The sequence below is a fragment of the Perognathus longimembris genome, chromosome 28 (genome assembly GCF_023159225.1).
Source record: "Perognathus longimembris pacificus isolate PPM17 chromosome 28, ASM2315922v1, whole genome shotgun sequence".
Lineage (NCBI taxonomy): Eukaryota > Metazoa > Chordata > Mammalia > Rodentia > Heteromyidae > Perognathus > Perognathus longimembris.
The window spans coordinates 77,085,714-77,107,499 of NC_063188.1; positions in this window are offsets into that span (position 1 = coordinate 77,085,714).

A 21,786-nucleotide genomic window follows, 5' to 3' on the forward strand; every position below is an offset into this window, starting at 1 on the left:
ATAGTTGATAAATGATACTGTCTAGGAACAAGAGAAAAACAAAAAGGCCCATACATGTTCAAGATAAATATAACTTTTTTCTTTGAATAGTCCCAATCTGTAATTGATTATATTCACAGATCCACTATTCCACAAATGGAGGATCAACTCTACAGCAAATAGTGCTGTCAAGTTTTCCTCCATAAAGACCATTCATCATTCTCCATTGCCCATAAGAACATGTGTGTAGTTATAGAAAAAAGTGGTATATCATCGTTGTAATTATTTTCAAGATGCCATGTGAAACAGTAACCTTTTTTTTCTTTTTCTTTTTTTCCCCCTCTCATATTCCCTTCCTGTGGTTTTACCCCTGCTATCACTGAATCTGAGCTTAGTACCCTAGATACTGTATATATGTGTATTAGAACTAGGGAAGGGAAAGGGAATACCAAAATTGAGAGACAAAGGATAAAAAAAAACCCATTCCAAAAGCAATAGTTACAAAACCATTTGGTGTAAACCAACTGTACAACTCATGGTGGGGAGGGAGAAAGGGGGAGGGGGAGGTGGGGAGGGAAATGAGGGAGGAGGTAACAAGGTGAACAAGAAATGTACTCACTGTCTTACATATGAAACTGTAACCCCTCTGTACTTCACTTTGACAATAAAGAAAAAGAAAAAAAGAACTTGTGTGTAATGTATACATTAAATACATAGGAATGGAATTTGTTTCTGGCTTTGCAACCACATTAGAAGACTTCCTGTGATGCATCGCAGTATTGTTTAATGCTTATTCTAAAATAAAACTGTTTCTTCTTGTTTGTTTTTAGAGCAAACAGAGAGAGTTTATTTGAAAGTAAAAGAAAAGCAACAAAAAGAAAAGTAACAAGACTCTCAGAAGAGAATGCCTCCAAAGAGAAGTCCAAAACTTTCTTTCTTTTCCTCATGCATGAAGACCTCCTGCATTTTCAGGAAACGTAATTTTTCCCTAAGACATCAGAGCAGTTAATAATGCACTGTACACAAGCAACTCTTCTCAGTATTCTACCCAAAGCCTCACCCTCTTACAGCTCCAAAACGTATTCTGCATGCTTATGATTTGTGATTCCCCCCACCCCCAGGCGCAGGGGATTTTTTCCCCATGCACAAGCTGATCCATGCACTGGGAACCTATATAAACTTGACTGAATTATCAGCTGAGGACTCAGAGAAACCTGTGCTTATTTCCAATGCTTATTTTTCTTGCTCATACTCATTCTCCCTCTCTCTTCTTCTACCCCAGTTCTCTTTGTTACTACCCACACCCTATGCTATGATTCTAGTCACCTTTGTCCCCATCTCAGGAAATTTGCTTTTTTGTTGGTGGTGGTGGTCATGGGGCTTGAACTCAGGGCCAGGGCACTTTCCCTGAGCTTTTTATGATCAAGGCCAGTGCTCTACTACTTTGAATCACAGCTCCACTTCCCGTTTTTTGATGATTAATTGAAGATAAGAATCTCATGAACTTTCCTGACTAGACTGGCTTCAAATTTCATTCCTCAGATCTCAGCCTCCTGAGTAGCTAGGATTACAGGCATGAGCCACCAGCTCTTGGCAGGAAACTTGCTTTTTATTGTTATTGTTCTCATTGCTTGATTAATGTATGAGTAACAAATAAACATATTTATTTATTTATATAACATATACAATGTTATATATATATACATATAGACATACATACACATATATACATGCCTGCATATACATGTATATACACATACACACACTATGGAATGATTACCATAAATTGAACTCATTTACACATCCATCACCTCCCATGGATTATGTGTGTGTGTGCACATGTGTGTCTAATACTTGAGATCTACTCCCTAATCAAAGCTCAAGTTTATGGTACATATTATTAACTATTGGCCTGATGCTGTACATTAGGTCTCCAGTGCTTATTTACTTCTGTACTCTTGAATCAGGGAGCCAGACAGACTTAAGTTAGATTTCCCTGGCCTGTGCTATAACTTGAATCCTCCAGGCAGTGATTTGTGATTATCCTGGGCTCACTTTGGTTGTTTCCATTCTCTTAATTATCGGTGTTCTTTTGCTGCCTGATGCTAAGGCCTGAAAACCGCTGCTTTGTATACTTCTTCCATCCCTTTCAGATGTACATGTGCACTCACATGCATGTGAGCACATGCATGTGCACCAATCCTGGAACTCAAACTCAGGGCTTGGTCACTGTTCCTGAACTTTCATGCTCTACCACTTAAGCCACAGCTCCAAGTCTTGCTTTTCTGTGATTAATTGGACATAGGAGTCTCACAGATTTTCTTTTTGGCTAGCTTTGACTTTGATCCTCAAATCTCAGCCTTTTCAGTAGCCAGAATTACAGGAGTGAACCACCAGCACCTGGCTCCTTTCAGATGTTGAAAACAAGAAGTTCCTTTTATTTCATCATGAACAGAAGAGGAATTCTGGTGTTTTCTTTTAATCATACTTTCTTATTTTGTCTCCTTTCCTAGCACTCTCGGGTTAATCACTATAAAACCCCTAATGATTTTGAAGTTTTTTAGTTATATGCTCTTTCTTTTAGAGGTGGTTATATTTTCCATGCACTGTCTCGGCCAAATTGTGAGTTTCTTAACTTATTTCTGGCACACTAAGTGAAATCCCACTAGTTTCTTACATATGAAAGGGTGGCTTATGGCTCAATGAATTGGATTCAGTTCTTGTTTCCCAGGCTTGTCTTCTGTCTGGAAATTCATGTTAAAATTCCACTCCTGGCTGGGCACAGTGGCTAATGCCTGTTCCCTAGGTACTCAGGAGGTAGAGATCAGGAGGATCAAGATTCAAGGATAGGGGCTGGGGATATAGCCTAGTGGCAAGAGTGCCTGCCTCGGATACAGGAGGCCCTAGGTTCGATTCCCCAGCACCACATATACAGAAAACGGCCAGAAGCGGCGCTGTGGCTCAAGTGGCAGAGTGCTAGCCTTGAGCGGGAAGAAGCCAGGGACCGTGCTCAGGCCCTGAGTCCAAGGCCCAGGACTGGCAAAAAAAAAAAAGATTCAAGGATAGCCTGAGAGTAAATGTATACTTACCACCACCTCTCATCTCTGTCAATAAAAAAATAAAAAAAGCATTTATCTATCATCCTATGTAGGAGATATAAGTAGGCATACAGAGGTCTAGTGCAGCCCTGATATAAACACAACAGCTTTTTGAAGAATAATTAAAAGCAAAATGGCTGTGGGCATGGCTCAAGTGGTAGAACTCATACCTTGCTAGGGAGGGAAGGAAAAAGAGAGGAAGAAAGGATAGGAGGAAGGGAGGAAGGGGTGATCCTCTAGTCCCTAAAATGTAGTGGTTTCTCAATGTTTCCATGTTAGGACCCATTGACACTGAGAAATTACCAAGATCTGTTCTGGGTAATATAGAATTGGCAAATACTACACTGTGTCACTCACTAAATACAGCCTGTAAAACCTGGACAGAATGCACTAACAACTATTGAAATACTCTGCAAGTAAATAGCATAGATTGGATTGGGGAAGAAGAAGACAGATGTTCTTGTACCACTGAATTATTGGTGATTTTACTATTTTATTTTTTCTATTACAACTGACTCTGACTCTTGGTAGTCCCAAACCTATAAATGGACAGTAAAAGCTGCAAAACACTGGCGGAGGGGCTGGGGTGTAGCTCAAGTGGTTTGGAGCATGCCTAGCATAAATGAGGCCCTGGGTTCAATCCCCAGTACCACAAAAAGAAAAAAGTCTGAATTTTGAAGTCAGAAGAAGACTTTCCAGCAAGAATAAAAGCATCCTGGATACCCAAAAAATCAGTAAAGGATTAAATAAATGTAATAACATTATGCTTGTGAATTAGAAGATTCAATACAGTAAAGATGTCAATTCTTTCCATGTTAATCTATATAGTTGTTACAATTGCAATCAAAATCCAAGAAATATTTTGTCAACACTGACAAGCTGATGCCAAATGTATACAAAAAGAACAAAGAGGGCTGGGAATATGGCTTAGTTGGTAGAGTGCTTGCCTAGCATGCACAAAGCCCTGGGTTCAATTCCTCAGCACCACATGAAGAGAAAAAGCCAGAAGTGGCACTGTGGCTTAAGTGGCAGAGTGCTAGCCTTGAGCAAAAAGAAGATAGGACAGTGCTCAGGCCCTGAGTTCAAGCCTCAGGACTGGCAAAAAAAGAAGAAAGAAATAGTAACAACTAAACAATTGTGAGGGAAATAAAATCCAAGTAATCACAGTATCTGATATTAAGACTTGCTATGAAATTATGTAAATCAAGACAGTAGAGTGTCCACTGCTGGTGGTTCACACCACCTGTATTCCTAGCTCAAAGTCAGCCTAAGCCAGAAAGTCTATGAGACTATTATCTCCAATTAAGCAGGCAAAAGCCAGAAATGCAGGTGAGGCTCAAGTAATAGAGTGGCAACCTTGAGTGGAAAAAGCTAAGCAAGAGTGCCTAGTCCTGAGTTTGAATCCTAGTACCAGCATGCATGGGCATGTGTGCACACAGACACAGACACACAGACACACAGACACACACACAGAGACACACACACACACACACACACACACACACACACACAAAGGTGTTGTATTGGATGATTCAATTCATGTGAAATTCTCAAAAAGATGTAGCAATAATGATAGAGAACAGATCCGTGGTTACTAGGGCTTGTGGAAGGCAGGGAATATGACACAAATAGCCAAAGGGAAGAGTTGTGTGTGTGTGTGTGTGTGTGTGTGTGTGTGTGTGTGTGTGTGTGTACTAGAACAATTCTTCAGCAGATGCAATGCAAAAGCTTGAGAGCCAGAGACAGGAGGACTGCAAGTGTGAGTCCAGCCTGGGCTACATAACCAGACCTGCCTGAAAAATCTGTTCTTTACTCTTACTGTAGTAATGAACCAATGCAGAGGTTAATTTATCAGTTTGCATGCCAACAAAACCAGTTGTTTCTTTCTTATGAGTGTTTGAATTCACGACCTCATGCCTTGTTTGTTTTGTATGTTCAGAGTTGATGCTCTACCACTTAGGCCATACCTCTACTTCCAGCTTTTGTGTGGTTCATTGGCAGTAGGATTATAGATGTGAGCACGGGTGCCCAGCTTCAAAGTCAGTTTTACTATGTTGATTTAAAGATAAAATTTAAAGGTTATTGAACATTCTAAAGTCTTCTATGCTGTTTATGTTTATCAATATTTACTATAACAGATGTTGAAAGTTATTTCAAAAGTTAAATATGGTATCATTAATTAATTTAAAGTAACAATATTAAAATACATGGCATGTTGGTTAATAATATGATTTTGTTGTTGTTACTTTGCCAGTACTTGGACTTGAACTCATGGTCCTGGTCTCTTGCTTTGATCTTTTGCTCATGGCTGGCCTTCTACCACTTGAACCATGCCTCCAGTCCAGTATTTTGTTGGTTAATTGGAGATCATGAGTGCCAACCATGTAATGTGCATATCTCATTTTGTCCTACTGTCAGAATTTAATAAAATTAATACTTTTCTGCAAAAAAGCAAACGAGAAATGTACTCATTACCTGAGGTACATAATGGTAACCCCTCTACACATCACCTTATAATAACAATACAAAATTTAAAAAAATAATGGAGATAGAGTTTCATGGACTTTTTGCCCAAGCTTGGACTATGATTCTCAGAGTACCTGGGATTACAGGCATGAATCACTGGTACCTACCTATAACATACTTCCAATGAAAAAAACAACTAGAGACGTCATATTGCTCCCTCTCCCGTGGGAGATATGGCCCCACTAATAAACCTCCTTATAAACCTCCTTCTCATGTCCGTGACTATCTCTGCATGGTCCCCTGGGATGTCTGGGACAGATTCTTTCATGGACAAGGGAAGCTGCAGGTGGAAAATGGGCCATGGGTGGCATGGCTACTGGCTTCATGCAAATATTTCCCACCTTCATCAAAGCCAGATGTGGTAGATTGTTCAGATTAACTTGCATTCTTATAGAATAATTACGGGTCTTTTATAAACTCTAAAGTGCTACTAGCTCTCACTTGCATTTTGTCCAAACTTTGAAATTGTCTAGCTATTAGATTCTTTTATTAAGTGCTTTTATCCTAGCCCTTCACAAGGTTCCTTGGTAGCTAGTGCACTGTCATCAAAAGTAGGGGGTCATTTCTGCACTTTGGACTCCACTTCTGTAGCTGGGACTACAGGTGCTCCCCACTCTGCAAGCCTCAACTTGTTCCTGCACTCCTGGAATCAAGGTTGACTTTTGACTTAGATTGGCCAATTCATGGAGGCTAAGTGGCACTGTGCTAGCTCCTGTGCTAGGTCTCAGGAAACCCTGTACACTGGACTCTCAGTCCTGGAGTCCTGGCAGCAAATAAGCTCAGGGTGCACTTCTGTGTGGCCAGAAATTCTTGTCTACTCAGCAACACCTAAAGCAGAGCTACCTAGCTGTTTAGCCACTGACTGCAAATAGATTAATAAAATTTATTACGGTTACAAGAACTGTACATGTAGCTGGGCACTGTGGCTCACACCTGTAATCCTAGATACTCAGGAATCTGAGATGTGAGGATTGAGGTTTGAAGACAGTCAAGGCAGGCAAACTTGAGATTCTTACTGTAAGGCCCACCCCACCCTTGGGAGGGCTTCTTGCAGATGCCCCTAACCTGTTTAAGTCTGTGCCCAGTACCTGAGTTACCTAGGTTACTGGCACACCTGGAGGCAGTGACCTCCTCCTTCTGTGAGGTCACATCCAATCCACTTACCCATATCTCCCACCCTTCCACTCAGGAGGCTGAGATCTGAGAATTGTGGTTCAATTCATGGACAGGAAAGTCAACAAGACTCTCATCTCCAATTAACCAACAAAAAACCAGAAGTGGTGCTATGGCTAAAGTGGAAAGAAATTTTAAAAAATAATAAAAAAATAAATTAAAAAAGAAAAAAACAACTAACTATTCAGAAATAAGGAAGAATTGAATTCCACTGTTTTGCAAATCTCTTTAATGTCTTGCTTAATAGAAATCAGCTGCATTCTCCTATCTCCTTCTACTCCACTGAGCACTTTATAGAGATTGATAATTTCACGTTCCAGTACTGTTGTCAAAGTAGTTTTGATCTCCAATGGGATCTTAGATTCTCTAGAGGTCTCAGGACTTCCTTTCATCAGCATTACTGCATCACTGTGTTACTCTCATCAGTGTTACAGTGTATGGCAACATCTTAGGCAGTTCAACTTCATTTCAGAATCTTGACACACTTACATTCCTTTCATCCTCAGAGTTGGTCCCTCCATATCATGGGTCTTATTTATCTTTGCTGGTACCAGGGTTTGAACTCAGGGTTTGTCTCTCTTTGCTTGGCTTTTTACTGAAAGCTAACTGGAAAAAATAACTGGATCCACATACCCACTTCTGGCATTTTCCTGGTTAATTGGAGCTAAGAATCTCTCAGATTTTGTCACCCTTGGGCTAGCTTCAAACCTGAGATCCTCGGATCTCAACTTCCTGAGTACCTGGGATTACAGGCATAAACCACCAGCACCTGGCCCTTTCTTGTGTTTGAATGTGCTGTTTTGTTTCCATTAATTTGATTCCACGTTTATGTATTTCAGGTGGGATGTAGGGTTTCCTGTACTTGATTGGCTATACTTTGCCCTATCATCACTGTGCTATTGGTCATTTCCTTTTTTTTTTGGTATGGTTTCCTTGAGCTTTTGCAATGTATCATTTCAATTATGGGCCATGTTTGCTTGTTTGTTTCTCATGGGGCTCTGGAGTTCATTTGACACAGGGTTGTACTGTGTAGTTTGTGCTGGCTTGGTGGTACTCACTGTGTAGCTCATAACTGGCTTTGAGCTCATATTCTTACATCAACCTCTTGAATGCTAGGATTACAGACATGTGTCGCTGCCCTGTGCCCAGACACCAGCGACTCATGCCTGTAATCATAGCTACTCAGGAAGCTGAGATCTGAGAAACATGGTTCAAAGCCAGCCAAGGCAGGAAAGTCCATGAGACTCTTATTTCCAATTTGCCACCAGAAAGCTGGAAGTGGCGCTGTGGCTCAAAGTGGTAGAGCACTAGCCTTGAGCAAAAGAGCTCAGGAAAAGTACCAGGCTCTGAGTTCAAGCCCTATGACTTACAAAACCAACTGATGTGTGGGGCTTGGCATTTAGCTTAATGGAAGAGCACTTACCTAGCAAGTGCAAGGCCCTGACTTTAGTCCCTGCAAAAAAAATGGGGTGTGTGTGTGTGTGTGTGTGTGTGTGTGTGTGTGTGTGTACGTGTGCATACACATCACTCCTGGGATTTGAATTCAGGGCTTGTCTGTGACTTTTTCTGCTCCAGGCAAGCATTCTATCAATTGAGCCACAGCTCCATTTTCAGCCTTTCTTTAATGGCTAATTAGAGATGTCTCAAGAACATTCCTGCCTCGGGATCTCAGCTTCCTAAATAAGTAAGATTACAGGTGTAAGTGCCCAGTGCCCAGTGCCCAACAGGACATCTCTTCCTTAGTGTATATGTGTCTCTCTTTCTTGACCTTTTTTGCTCAAGGCTGGTGCTCCATCACTTGAACCACACCTCCACTTCTAGTTTCTTGCTAGTTAAATGGAGGTAAGAATCTTAGGGACTTTTCGGCCCAGGCTGGCTGTGAACCTCGATTCTCAGATTTCAACCTCCTGAATAGCTAGGATTAAGCCACCAGCACCCAGTTGCATCAATTTTTATAAAGTATATTGGTATATAGTTTTCTTTTACTGTGTCAGTCCCAGGGCTTAAACTCAGGGCCTGGGCACTGTCCCTGAGGTTTGTTCTCAAGGCTAGTGCATTAACACTTGAGCCACAGCACAGCACCACTTCCGGTTTTCTGGTGGTTCATTGGAGATAAGAGTCTTATGGACTTTTCTGCCTGGGCTGGCTTTGAACCACCATCCTCATATCTCAACCTCTTAAGTAACTAGAATTACAGGTGTGAGCAAGCAGTGCTCAGCTATAGTTTTCTTTTTGTGTGATGTCTCTATAGGTATTGCCAATACAGTCATCACAGAATGAGGAAGTGTACCATAATCTTGTATTTTTTAATTTGTGAAGGGTTGTTAATTCCTTAAATATTTGCTATAATTAAACCAATAAAACTATTTGATGTTGGCCCTTTATGCACTGCTTTTAGTTAGTCAGTTAGTTAATTCTGGTAATGGGGGTTGAATTCAGGGCCTGCTTGATGAACCTTAGCTTTTGTGCTCATGACTGGTACTTTAAGAGTCTCATACATTTTTCTGCCTGGGCCTGGCTTGGAACTGTAGTCCTCAGATCTCAGCCTCCTAAGTAGCTAGAATTGCAGCCTTATACCACTGGGCCTGGCTGTATGTTGCTTTTTAAAACAAATCTTCAATCAAACTTCCTATTTTTAGTCTACCATCACCCCTATTTTCAGGAGTTCTTTCAGGAGTTCAATTTCCATTTTTGTTGAGAATCTCATGATGTCGATTATCTCTCTACTTGCTCCATTGTCGTTTTACTGTCATTTTTATCATTTGGGTTCCTTATAAACTACTATGTCAGTTATTCATTCATAAGCTTTCTCTGGTTTCCTTTGAGACCTTCTCTGTCTTTGGTTCTTTGAAGTTCTGATATGCCAAGTATGGCCTGTTGGAGTTTGTTTCGGTGTTTATCTTGCTTGGTTTTTTTTTCAGAGATTCCTGAGTCTGTGGTTTGTTGTCTACCAATTCTGGACTGTTTTTTTGGTTATTAGTGCTTCAAACATTTCTTCCACTCTTGGATTAGTCAGAGCTTTCCAGTGAATCAACAGGAGATAGATGGTAGATATGGACTATGTTTAATGTTTACTGTAGGCTTTAAAGCTCTCTAATGTCCTTATTTTTTCTCCCTTCCTAGCTTTGGGGTTTCTCTTTGTACTGACTTCAAAGACAGTCTGTGTCTTGTAATTCTTTCAGCTGTGAGTCACTGCTAAACTGGAGGCTAGTTGGTGTGGTAGGATTTAGAAGCAACGAATTGCTCTATAACATTCTGATTAACTTTCAGTCTTTAAGCAGGCCTGCATCTTTGGAAGGGGTGAGCTACGAGTCACACAAATCAGTCCATCCTTCGGTAATCTAACTCCCCTTCCTCCTCCCTTCCCTGACTGCAGCATTTCCAATCTCTTTCCATTAAGCCTGCCCTTAATGACTGGATTTTCTTTAGATGATAAGGAAGCCTGGAGTTGGGTGTAAATCTCTTTCCTAGCTAAGAGATTTCTGTACTGCTCTATGGTGAAGCCTTCCCCTCAATCCCAGGGCAGACTTTTGTTGTGAAGAATTATCTAGGGTTACTGCAGAGCCACATCTTCCCCTACCTTTGCCAGGTCCACAAGGGTATTTCTCTCAAATCATCACCTGACAACTTAGTATGGCCTCAGGTGTTCTCAGGTTCACACTAGTCTCCATTTAGCTTCCAAGGATTTCTCAGAATTGCTAGACAGGTAAACAGTGGCCCTAGCATTTAGAACTCCTACTAGTTTCTATTCTAGTCAAGCATGTCTCGGGTGCTGAATTTCTTTGGTTTGCCAGCTTGTTCAGGTTTCAGGGAGGTATTTTGCCCTATGACTTCCATGAATCTAAGAAAAATGATCGAAGTTGGGCATGGTAGCTCATACCTGGAATCCTAGCTACTCAAGAGGCTGAGATCTGAAGGTTGCTACTTTGAAGCTATCTTGGGAAGAAAGATCCATGAGACTCGCATCTCCAATTTACCAGCAAAAAGCTGGAAGTGAAGCTGTGGCTCAAGTAGTGAAGCACCAGCCCTGAGTGAAAAAGCTAAAGGGCTCAACTAAAGACTTTCAAGTTCTTTCTAGATCTCATCCCTTTTTTCTTTTTCTATTTTTTTCTTTCTTCTTTCTTTGCTTATACTTGTTTTTCAGGCCAGATTTCATTGTTATATTTCCACACGTATTTATAATGGACTGTAATCATTCCCCCTTCTATCATTTTCTCCTCTCCCCAAACAATTTCAATATATTTCGTTGTTCAAGTTCCATAGTGGTAAATAATCTATTTCAATCCATATACATCCTCCTTCAAGGCCTTGTTAGTCCAACACTTCCCTCCAGTACTTATCTACAAAGTCTATTTCTCTTTCCCAGCTGCCCCTCCCCTCATTCCACCACATCCTGTCTTTTTTTTTTTCCTGGTCCTGGGGCTTGAATTCAGGGCCAGAGCTCTTTTTGCTCATGGCTAGCACCTAACCACTTGAGCCACAGCACCACTTTCAGACTTTTCTGTGATTAATTGGAGAGAAGAGTCCCAAGGACTTCCCTGCCTAGACTGGCTTTTAACCATGATCTTCAGGTCTCAGCCTCCTGAGTAGCTAGAATTACAGGCGTGAGCCACTGATGCCCAGCCTTCTTATCATTTTATTCCTGTCATTCCTTCTCCCTCTAGCAACAACTTTACTGGCAACTGGTGACGTATTAGGGCAGAAAAAAAGCTAGTGTAATGTTCAGTCATCAATCTTTAACCAAAAGTCTCAATAGATCTTCTAACATTAAGCTATCTTTGAATTTTTGAGATACAAAAGTTTGAAATGAGACCCTGTCAGACACAATAATAAAAAGTGAATCAATAAATAAAAATATTTGATCATTATATAGCTTTCCTACATTGCTAATTCACTTTGTTAGGGTATTTTTTTTAGTATTTTTTTATCTAGGTTTCTAAATCAGTCAAAAATATTAACTCGAAGGAGAAACTCGGGAAAAGTAAAGAAGAGGTGACATTGTCCAAAAAAGGAAATGTGCTCAGTACCTGATTTATGAAATGGTAGCACCTCTGTACAACACCTTAATAATAACAATAAAATTATTTTAAGAATAAAAATATTGGGAGGGGGCTGGGAATATGGCCTAGTGGCAAGAGTGCTTGCCTCCTACACATGAAGCTCTCGGTTCGATTCCCCAGCACCACATATATGGAAAACGGCCAGAAGGGGTGCTGTGGCTCAGGTGGCAGAGTGCTAGCCTTGAGCGGGAAGAAGCCAGGGATGGTGCTCAGGCCCTGAGTCCAAGCCCCAGGACTTCATTCATGCTAGGCAAGCACTCTACCACTAAGCCACATTCCCAGCCCAAGAAATGTACTCTTTACCTGACTTATGTAACTGTAACCTATATGTACATCACCTTTATAATAACAATAAAGAATTTAAAAATAAAGAATATTTACTTGTACTCTTCTTAGCCATTTTATGTGATGCTGGGGTTTGAACTCAGGGCCCCACACTTTCAAGGCCAGTGCTTTACCACCTGGATGCCTCCAGGGGCTGAATTCCTTTTGAAATCTTATCTAGTTTTGACATAAAAGATCATATTCTATGTGGGTGAAATGAGTGCAAGTGTCTCCTTCTATAGTTCTTGGAATAATTTGTATCCAGAAGGTTTGGTAGACATCACCTTAGAAACAGTTTGTTTTATTTCTAGGGAAGAGTACATTTCAAACTACTGATTCATTGTTTTTCAAATGGTTTTCTTTTAGACGTGCATTTCTTTTTTTTCCTTCTTTTTCTTTTTTGCCAGTTCTGGAGCTTGAACTCAGGGCCTGGGCACTGTCCCTGGCTTCTTTTGTTAAGGCTAGCACTCTACCACTTGAGCCACAGCACCATTTCCAGCCTTTTCTGTTTATGTGGTATTGAGGAATCGAACCCAGGGCTTCATGTATGCTAGGCAAGCACTATACCACTAAGCCACATTCCCAGCCCTGCATTTCTTTTTAATGTTTGCAAAAATATACTTTTCTAAAAAAATGTTTTATCTACAGTTTTATATATATAGTAGAAAATTGTGTGTATTTTTAAATTACTTTAAAATCTTCATTGTATCTGTCATCTTAACCCTCTATTATTCTTAATATTATTTGTGCCTTCTTTCTTTTTTCATTTTTATCCAGTTTTGTCACAGATATCTTTTCAAACAGCCAAGATTTGTTGTTCTTGTTTTAATCTCTAATGCATCTTTCCTCTCTGTTTCATAAATGTATGCCCTCATGTTGATTTTTTCAGCATTCATTTGTTGTCTAACTTGTTTAATTAATGATTAAATCATTATAAGTTAGCCTTAAATTCTGCATTAGCAGTATCTTACAAGCTTTGGTATCATAATAATTCATTTCTAAATACATTATTCATGAGTTGCTCAAATGTTTTGAAAATATTCTAAACAATTTTTCAAACTGTTGTTTTCTCTTTTTTTTCTTTTTCTTTTGTAGCACTAGCATTTGAACTCAGGGTCTTGTGCTTTGCCTTTGTTAGGATTGATACAAATGAGCCACACCTCCATTTTTGTTTTTCACTGGTTACTTTTGAGATAAGGTCTTGCTTCCTGCTGGGTTCATGGCAGGACCCTCATCCATCTATTTCAGTCTGGACATCATATTGCTGGGATGACAGGCATGTGCCTAAGATTGCCTCAGATTGTGCCTCTTGAGTTTTGGTTCTTCCCTCTATGCCTGTGTAGCCACTGAATCAAAGCTTATGTGGGCAGTGTAGATAAATAACCTTCAGAGCAAATCTTTTGTGTTTCAATATTCTGCCTACCTATCTGGCTACAAGCATTCATCGAAAAATTAGCCTAGAAGGTTCTCTTTGTTCCCTCAGCTCCTCAGATTTTAAAGTGGTTTTGAAGGATTTTAGCCAGCATTTGTTTTTCATTGCTTCAGAAGGAAAATTGAGTTAAATAGCCAAGTTTGCCATTGCTAGGCATAAGAATTTCATGCTCTTAAATGTTTAAACATTCATACTTGACTTAACAAGTTCTAAATTCACACAATATTCCTACTGTCTTCCCAAATAATACATGCACCACAGAATGCTTTAAATATTAATAATCCCCTGCTGTTTGACATGTTTTGTGCTTCACTGTTTTGAATGTCAATTTGTTGCTATAGTCCATTATTGTTCAAAATTATTGGAGTTTTTTAAAAACAAGTTTCCTCAGCCAAGACCAGCCTCAACTCCAAATCTAGGGCTCAAGTGATCCTCCTGTCTCAGCCTCCCAACTAGCTGGGACTATGATATATCCACTTCCTCATTATGTTTTTCTATACTTTATACTTATTTAGATTTCCTCATATTTACCAATTTTGTTCACTGTCCTTTCCCTTCTATTTGATTCTTCTTTCAAAATTTCCATTTCCCTCTTCCTGACATAGATCTTTCAGTTGTCACTTGCATGAAAGTCCATTATTGCTAAATTTTCTTACTTTGCTTTGTTTATCTGCTTAAATCTGGCATTCTACCGTTATAGTCACACCCCCACTTCCAGTTTTATGGTGATTAATTTGAGATAAGAGTCTTTCAGATTCATCTGCCAGGGCTGACTGAGCCAGGATTCTCACATTTCAGCCTCTCAAGTAACTAGGGTTACAGATGTGAGCCACCGACATATAGCTTAGTTTTGCTTTTCTAGAAAATGCCCTTAGTAGTAGTAGTAGTAGTACTGGGATGGGAATGTGGCTTAGTGGTAGAGTGCTTACCTAGCATGCATGAAGCCCAGGGTTCAATTCCTCAGTATCACATACACAGAAAAGGCTGGAAGTGGCGCTGTGGCTCAAGTGGTAGATTGCTAGCCTTGAGCACAAAGAAGCCAGGGACAGTGCTCAGGCCCAGAGTTCAAGCCCCAGGACTGGCAAAACACAAAACAAAACAGAAAACCATTATTTGGGGCTGGGAATGTGGCTTAGTGGTAGAGTGCTTGCCTTGTATGCATGAAGCCCTGGGTTTGATTCTTCAGTACCACATAAACAGAAAGAGACAGAAGTGGCTCTGTGACTCAAGTGGTAGAGTGCTAGCCTTGTGCAAAAGGAGCTCAGGGAGAGTGCCCAGGCCTTGAGTTCAAGCAAAAAAAGAGTGGTAGTATTTACCATTAGTAAATCTTACCAGTATTACTGGAGGCTCTCCTTCAGGGTATATAATTTCTTTGTAAGGATGAAATGAATATTATTGACATACACTAATTGGACAAATTAATGTTTTTGCTACAACACTGCATGCATGCAGAAAGCAAAGGCTTTATTTTTATTGTTGTGTGTTCCTGAACAAGAATAAATTCTACAGATTTAGCCGATATTTTCGTACAGTGTGTATGAGGCATTCCAAGTCCTCTGGATTATAAAAATTCATTTGCATGCTGGGTGCTGGTGGTTCACACCTGTAATCCCAGCTACTCAAGAAGCTGATATCTAAAAATGGTAGTTCCAAGTCAGCCAGGATAGAAATGTGCATCAGACTTTTGCCTTCAATTAAACATCAAGAAGCCAGAAGTGGCTCAAATGGTAGAGTGACAGCCTTGAGTGAAAAATGCCAAGTGAGAGTACCAAGCCTTGATTTCAGGCCCCAGTACCAGCAAATACATACATCCATACATAAACAAATACAGTGTCCGCTTTTACTGAGATCTTAGAGTTCTCAATGATTCTGCCCCAATCCATAATTTTTTTCAGCATGCAGTTTCCATCATGCACTGCAGGTAAACTCAGACCCCCCCCCCCCCATTCTGCTTATGAAATGAATATATGATTTTTATTTCTCCTACTGTCTCCAGAGAGAAAGCAGAAGCCTGTCACTACTTACTTTCTAATCCCTTTCAACAGACCAGTGAAATTACTAAAGGCCTCACATGCAGGTTATCTGCAGCTTCTCTGCCCCTGGTAGACGGGAGGCAGTGTTGCTGGTACCCGCATGGGTATTAGGTTCCTAGCCACAATATCCTAGTCTTTAGGGCCTGATATCTGGAAGCCAAATCACCATGGATCACAGAAGTGTCACTGGCATTCATTTTCCTTTTTTGTTTCTCTAGATATTTTACTTTTACTTTTTGAAGCTCAGCTATAAAATTTTAAATTCCTTTATCGCTCATCTCATGTATTAACATGAGACGTTTTTAACCATGTATTTATGGTTAGGGAGGAGCTATTCATATCATCTTTGTGTTGCCAAAAGAAATCACATTTCACACACACACACACACACACACACACACACACGATTTTTTGCCACCCACTTCTTTTTTTCCTTTTGTGTGTGTGTGTGTGTGTGTGTGTGTGTGTGTGTGTGCTGGTATTGGAGTTTGAAAAGAGGGCTTTGTGCTCTCACTTGGCTTTTTTACTCAAGACTGTTGTTCTACCACTTGAGCCACAGCTCCACATTCAGCCTTTTACTGCTTAACTGGAGATGAGTCTCACAGACTTTCTTTTTTTTTTTTTTTGCCAGTCCTGGGGCTTGGACTCAGTGCCTGAGCACTGTCCCTGGCTTCCTTTTTGCTCAAGGCTAGCACTCTGCCACTTGAGCCACAGCACCACTTCTGGCCGTTTTCTAGATATGTGGTGCTGGAGAATCGAACCCAGGGCTTCATGTATACGAGGCAAGCTCTCTTGCCACTAGGCCATATTCCCAGCCCCTCACAGACTTTCTTGAACTGCAATCCTCAGATCTCATCCTCCTGAGTAGCTAGGATTACAGACTGGCAAATACCTACTTACTAAGTTCCAAGGAAAAGAAGTGCCCCTCAAAAGCATCTAGATTGTAGGCACATGTGTTGATTTATGTTCCAGATATACTACCTATGCACTTTGGGTCCAACATTAGCACAGTGGGTTTTTTTTTCAAGCTTTCAACATATATTACTGGGATTCCCCTATCGAATACAAAACAAGAAATAGAGGAGCAGGTGTGGTTGAAATGGTATTGGCAGTTCTGATTCTCATCAATTTACCCTCTGCCTTGCTTCCCAGTGTGCTCTCTGGAGCATCTTCATAGATTTCTTAGATCATTTGTACCATGATGTGAAAATAAATAGAATCAATAACGCTCAAAGGGTGGTCCCTGAACCTGCATGGACATTAATGGGAATGTGTTGAAAATGTAATTCTCAAATCTCCATCCCAGGTTTACTGAAACTGTGGTGGCAGAACCCACTAGTGCATTAATAAGTTTTCTTTGTGACTTTGATGCTTGTTTATTGAGAGCTTACTAGAACATAATATCCTATTCTGAAGCTATTGGGGGAAAAGGCTAGAATGTTGCCCAAGAATAATATTTGGGGGTATTTAAATTAACCTTTTCTGGAAGGTTATTTTCTTGCTACCCACCAATTTATTGTACCTGAGTGAGATTATTGATACACTAGAGGGCCAACATTGCTTTAAATTGCCTGAATACTAAGAAATCACTAAGAAGAGTAGGCATTCTATACTCAGTTTCTTTTCTTTTTATTTTTTTGCCAGTCCTGAAGCTTGAACTCTGGGCCTGGACACTTTCCTTGAGCTTTAGTGCTTAAGGCTACTACTCTACCACTTGAGCCACAGCTCTACTTCCAGCTTTATGAGGTTAATTGAAGATAATTGTCTCGTGGACTTTTCTGCCCAGGCTGACTTCAAACTGTGATCCTCGGATCTCAGTGCTCCTAAGTAAATGGAATTATAGATACAAGCCACTGGTGTCCAGCTACTCTCAGTTTATTAGACAACAATAATGAAATTCTTCCTAGTTTTTCTTGATAAGAAGACTTGAGTTCCTAAACTCATAAAATTATATTGAGCAAAAGAAGCCAGACACACAAGAGTACACACTGATCAGTTACACTTCTAGAATGTATGAAGATAGGCAATAGCAACCTACAATAAAAGAAGCCAGGATAAGTGCCTTAGAGTTGCTGGTAATGTTCTGTTTCTTCATCTGAATGCTATTCCTTTTATGTTTGTATTCTGGAAATTCATCAAGTTATATATGACACTCTCACTTTTCCTATGCATTCAAAACACTTCTATACAAACGTTAAAAATGGCAGGAGCTAGAATATAGCTCAGTGGTAAGAGCATTGCCTCTTGAGGGGAGAGGTTAGGTTGGCAGGAATAAAGGAGAATGATGAAAGGGGCAATATCAGTCAAGATGCATTGTACTTGTAAGTGGATTTGTTCAATGGTAACCCATGTACAACTACTACTTTAATATATGAAAATATAATTTTTAAAATGCACTTATTTAACATATGTGAGTTCCTGGGATCCATACCAATACTGAAAAATAAAAGTGGTACTGGGTCACTTTCAGGGGAAGGTAAGTGTGTGGTAATTAAGTAGTCCTGGATTATACACTATCAGAGAACCAGGGCATTCACTTCTGAAATACACAAATACGAGGTTTCTGGCACTGGGTCTACCACATTATGACAATATGCACTGGATTTGCCAGGTGTGGGTGGCACACACCTGTAATCCTAACTACTCACAAGGCTGAGATCAGGGGATCACAGTTCCAAGGCAGGCCTGGCAGGAAAGTCTGTGAGATTCTTACCACCAATCAGAAAAAATGCTGAAAATGGAGGTATGGCTCAAGTGATAGATCACCAAGCTTGAGCAGGAAAAGCTAAGCCTGAGTTTATACCCCTGTACCAAAGAAAAATAAACCATGGATCTGAGGACTGCGGTTCGAAACCAGCCCAGTCAGGAAAGTCCATGAGATTCCTATCTCCAATTAGCCTTGTACATAAAAGCTCAGGGAAAAGGCACAGGCTCTGAGTTCAAGCTCTTGGACCACCACCAAAAACAAACAACACTGTATTTTATGGAGGCCATTCTGTTGTCTGATTGCAAAAGACCTTCTGGTTGAGAGTGCAGCATCAGGACTCTCCGGTGGATAGTAAAGAGTTGAGATTGTTACCTATATGACCTAGAAGCCAGAGGTAGTTTCAGCATCTGGCCTGGCTAGGAAACTGGTAGGGGCAGGGTTCTGGATTTTTCCAATCAAGTTAGGCCAAGAAAGCATCAGAAGGATGTACAGTGGACAACAGAGCAATATCCCATTGTTTGTTCATTTATTCTACACTTTGGGAGGAGGCCCTCAGTTGTGAGCAGCCATCTTTTTACCTGTGCCCCTCTGGGTTCTGAGTATAGCCCTACATATAAACTGAATCTTTGTACCTTACTTGCTCATGGATGGAGTTGATATATATGTTTAAAATGTCATCAATTCTTGCTCCTATCTGCTCATATATATGAACTCTACCCCAGATATAAAACAACTCAATTACATATGAAAATCCACAAGTTACAAACTAGTCTATTTTCACTGTATCTTATATTTTCCTTCCTTCTTCTTGGCCTCATATTTGTATTCTATTCACATAACTGCTTAGAAAGTAGTTACCAGCTGGGCACCGGTGGCACATGCCTATAAACCTAGCTACTCAGGAGGCTGATATCTGAGGATGGCTGCTCAAAGCCAGTCTGGGCAGGAAAGTCCATGAAACTCTTACCTTCAATTAACCACCAAAAAAGTGGACCTGTGGCTCAAGTAGTAGAGTGCTAGCCTTGAGCAAAGAAGCTCAGAGACGGTGCCTAGGACCTGAGTTCAAGTCCTAGGACCAGCATACACACAAAAAAGTAGTTATCCCTTCTCAGTCCTACCCACGTCACAACTGGCATGCTCACTGTGGAGATACTGGCAAAGTTGTCAAGGCTCTACCTCTGGATTACCCCAAAAGTTTCTGACCATAGAGATTACCTGGCCATGCACCAGCCATACTCATGCCTGACTCACAGTTTGAGTTCATGATTAATACCTACCTGCCAAATACATACATGATGCTCTGGGTTCCGTGATGGCATGATCTAAAAGAAGTTCTAGGATACTATTACATTTCAGGGCTCATTTTTGAGGTTGGTGACTGATAGGAGCATAGGGCTGGGTTTGAATGGCTCCCCTGTGGCTGAGGGAAATTGGTGTTTTTCAGATCTAGGTGTGAGGTTCAGTCAGCAAGTGCCAGGCACAGCTGCTCCCTCTGGTGGCCTGTGCCTTCCACTAGGGACAAGCAGGTCAGCGTAAGCAGTCTCATGCCATTCATCTGAGTTCCTCTTAATACTATTCCTGAAAGCAAGGCATTGAAAAGCTTCTGCATTAGAAAAACTCACAATGAGGAATGTGCTATTCAAAGTAGGTATTCCATATAAAAAAAGGATTGTGTAAACATTCCTGGTTACAGGAGGCTAAAAAGACATGACAATTAAACGCAATTCTTCATCCTTGACCAGATCTTATCATAGAAGAGTGAAATGGAAAGGCTAAAAATGGAAATTTCTGGGTCAACAGACAAAATTGGAGTATGAATATGAGATTAATTTTTTAAGTACTGTATTAATGTGAATGTTACTGAAATTATTCAGTGATGACATAGGATGTATGCTTGTTATTAGGAAATGCCCATTGAGTTATTCTACGATGAAGGGCCCTGATTCATATAATTTATAACACACACACACAACTTTTGCTTTCTCTCTCTCACACACACAAGAGTGTACATGTGCAAATGATAAAGCAAAGGGAATAAAATGTTAATTATAGGTACACTTGAATAAAGGATATATGTTTCCTTTTGTACCTTTTCTGCAATTTTGAATGTTTCAAAATATGTTTAAAACATTTTAGAGGCAGTTTCTGTGCAAGCAATCAGAATCTGCTAGTGTATGTCTAACACAAGTTTTCCTGTGGCAAACATGAGGAAGGAGGGCATGGCTGTGTCTTTTCCACTATGGCTACTGGACACATCCCAGATAGCTAGACATCCTACATGATCTTGCCAAGTGGCACCTGAAGCCATCATTTCCTGAGCTTATCCATCCTAAAGACACTTTAAAATATAAAACATTTGCTCCTAAGGATTATGAGCCCTAAGTGTTGTGGATACCTAGGCTTATGACAGGAAGTATATATCAATTCATTCATTCATCCGTCCATGCACCCAACCGTGCCCTCAGTAAATGCTCTGAATACCCTACTTACTATGTGCTGAGAACTGTGCCAGGGGCTGGGAATGCAGCCCTGGGTACAGAAGAGATGCAGCTCCAGTCCTAAACAGGCCTTTGAGGGGTTGGGGAGGGGGCGGGCTCAGCGCATGCCTAAGAGGTGTGAGGGTCTGGAATCCATCCCCAGCACCAAAAAAAGCAAGCCTGTGAGCTTACTGGGGTGGGTGTCTGTGCCACCACATGAATAGATCTATGAGGTGACCATAAAGTAGACTTAAAAGCCATTGCCTTTAATCAGAGACAGTTCTCTAAGCTCCATGAATCTGATGCACATTTGATTCCCTCCAAGGATCTTCTAGGCAATAAGTGAGGATACCGAGTGCTTACCTGTTTCAGCTGAGCTCTCTGCCCTTGATCAGGATCAGAGAAGAGACAATGAGCCAGTCCTTCAACATCCCTGGGATGATGATCCAGTAAGCTTTGGAAATCAATCTTTCTCCTGATTGCTGCCTGTGGGTAAATGTGGCAGCTATACCTATAATGCTCTTAGAAGACCCGCCCCCAAAAGAAAACCCATACCAATTACTCCCGTGTGGAAACCTGGTAGAGTACCAGCCACAAGAATTCCATCACTAGGATTCATGATTTGCTTCCAAATGACAAGATAATGACCTTTGAGGGACAGTTGTGGTTTCCCACCCCTAATCCCAGGTATGCTGCTGAATGCAATGCCTAACACACAGTAACAAGGCCTGGGGGAGGGCGCCAAGTTGATAGTGTCGGGGAGAAAGTTCTTAAAATCATTCATGTGTGCATGTGTGTGACTTACATGTGACATATGTCCTTCCTCTCGTTGGTCTCAGGTTTGAGATTGACCTTCACCTCTGATATACTGGGGGAGGGAGGGGCCCGTGGGGGAAGGGGAAGCCCAATAGAAAGAAGTTTCCAATTCAGATCCAACAAATGTTTACTGAGTCCCTACAAACTTCCAAGCCTTTTAC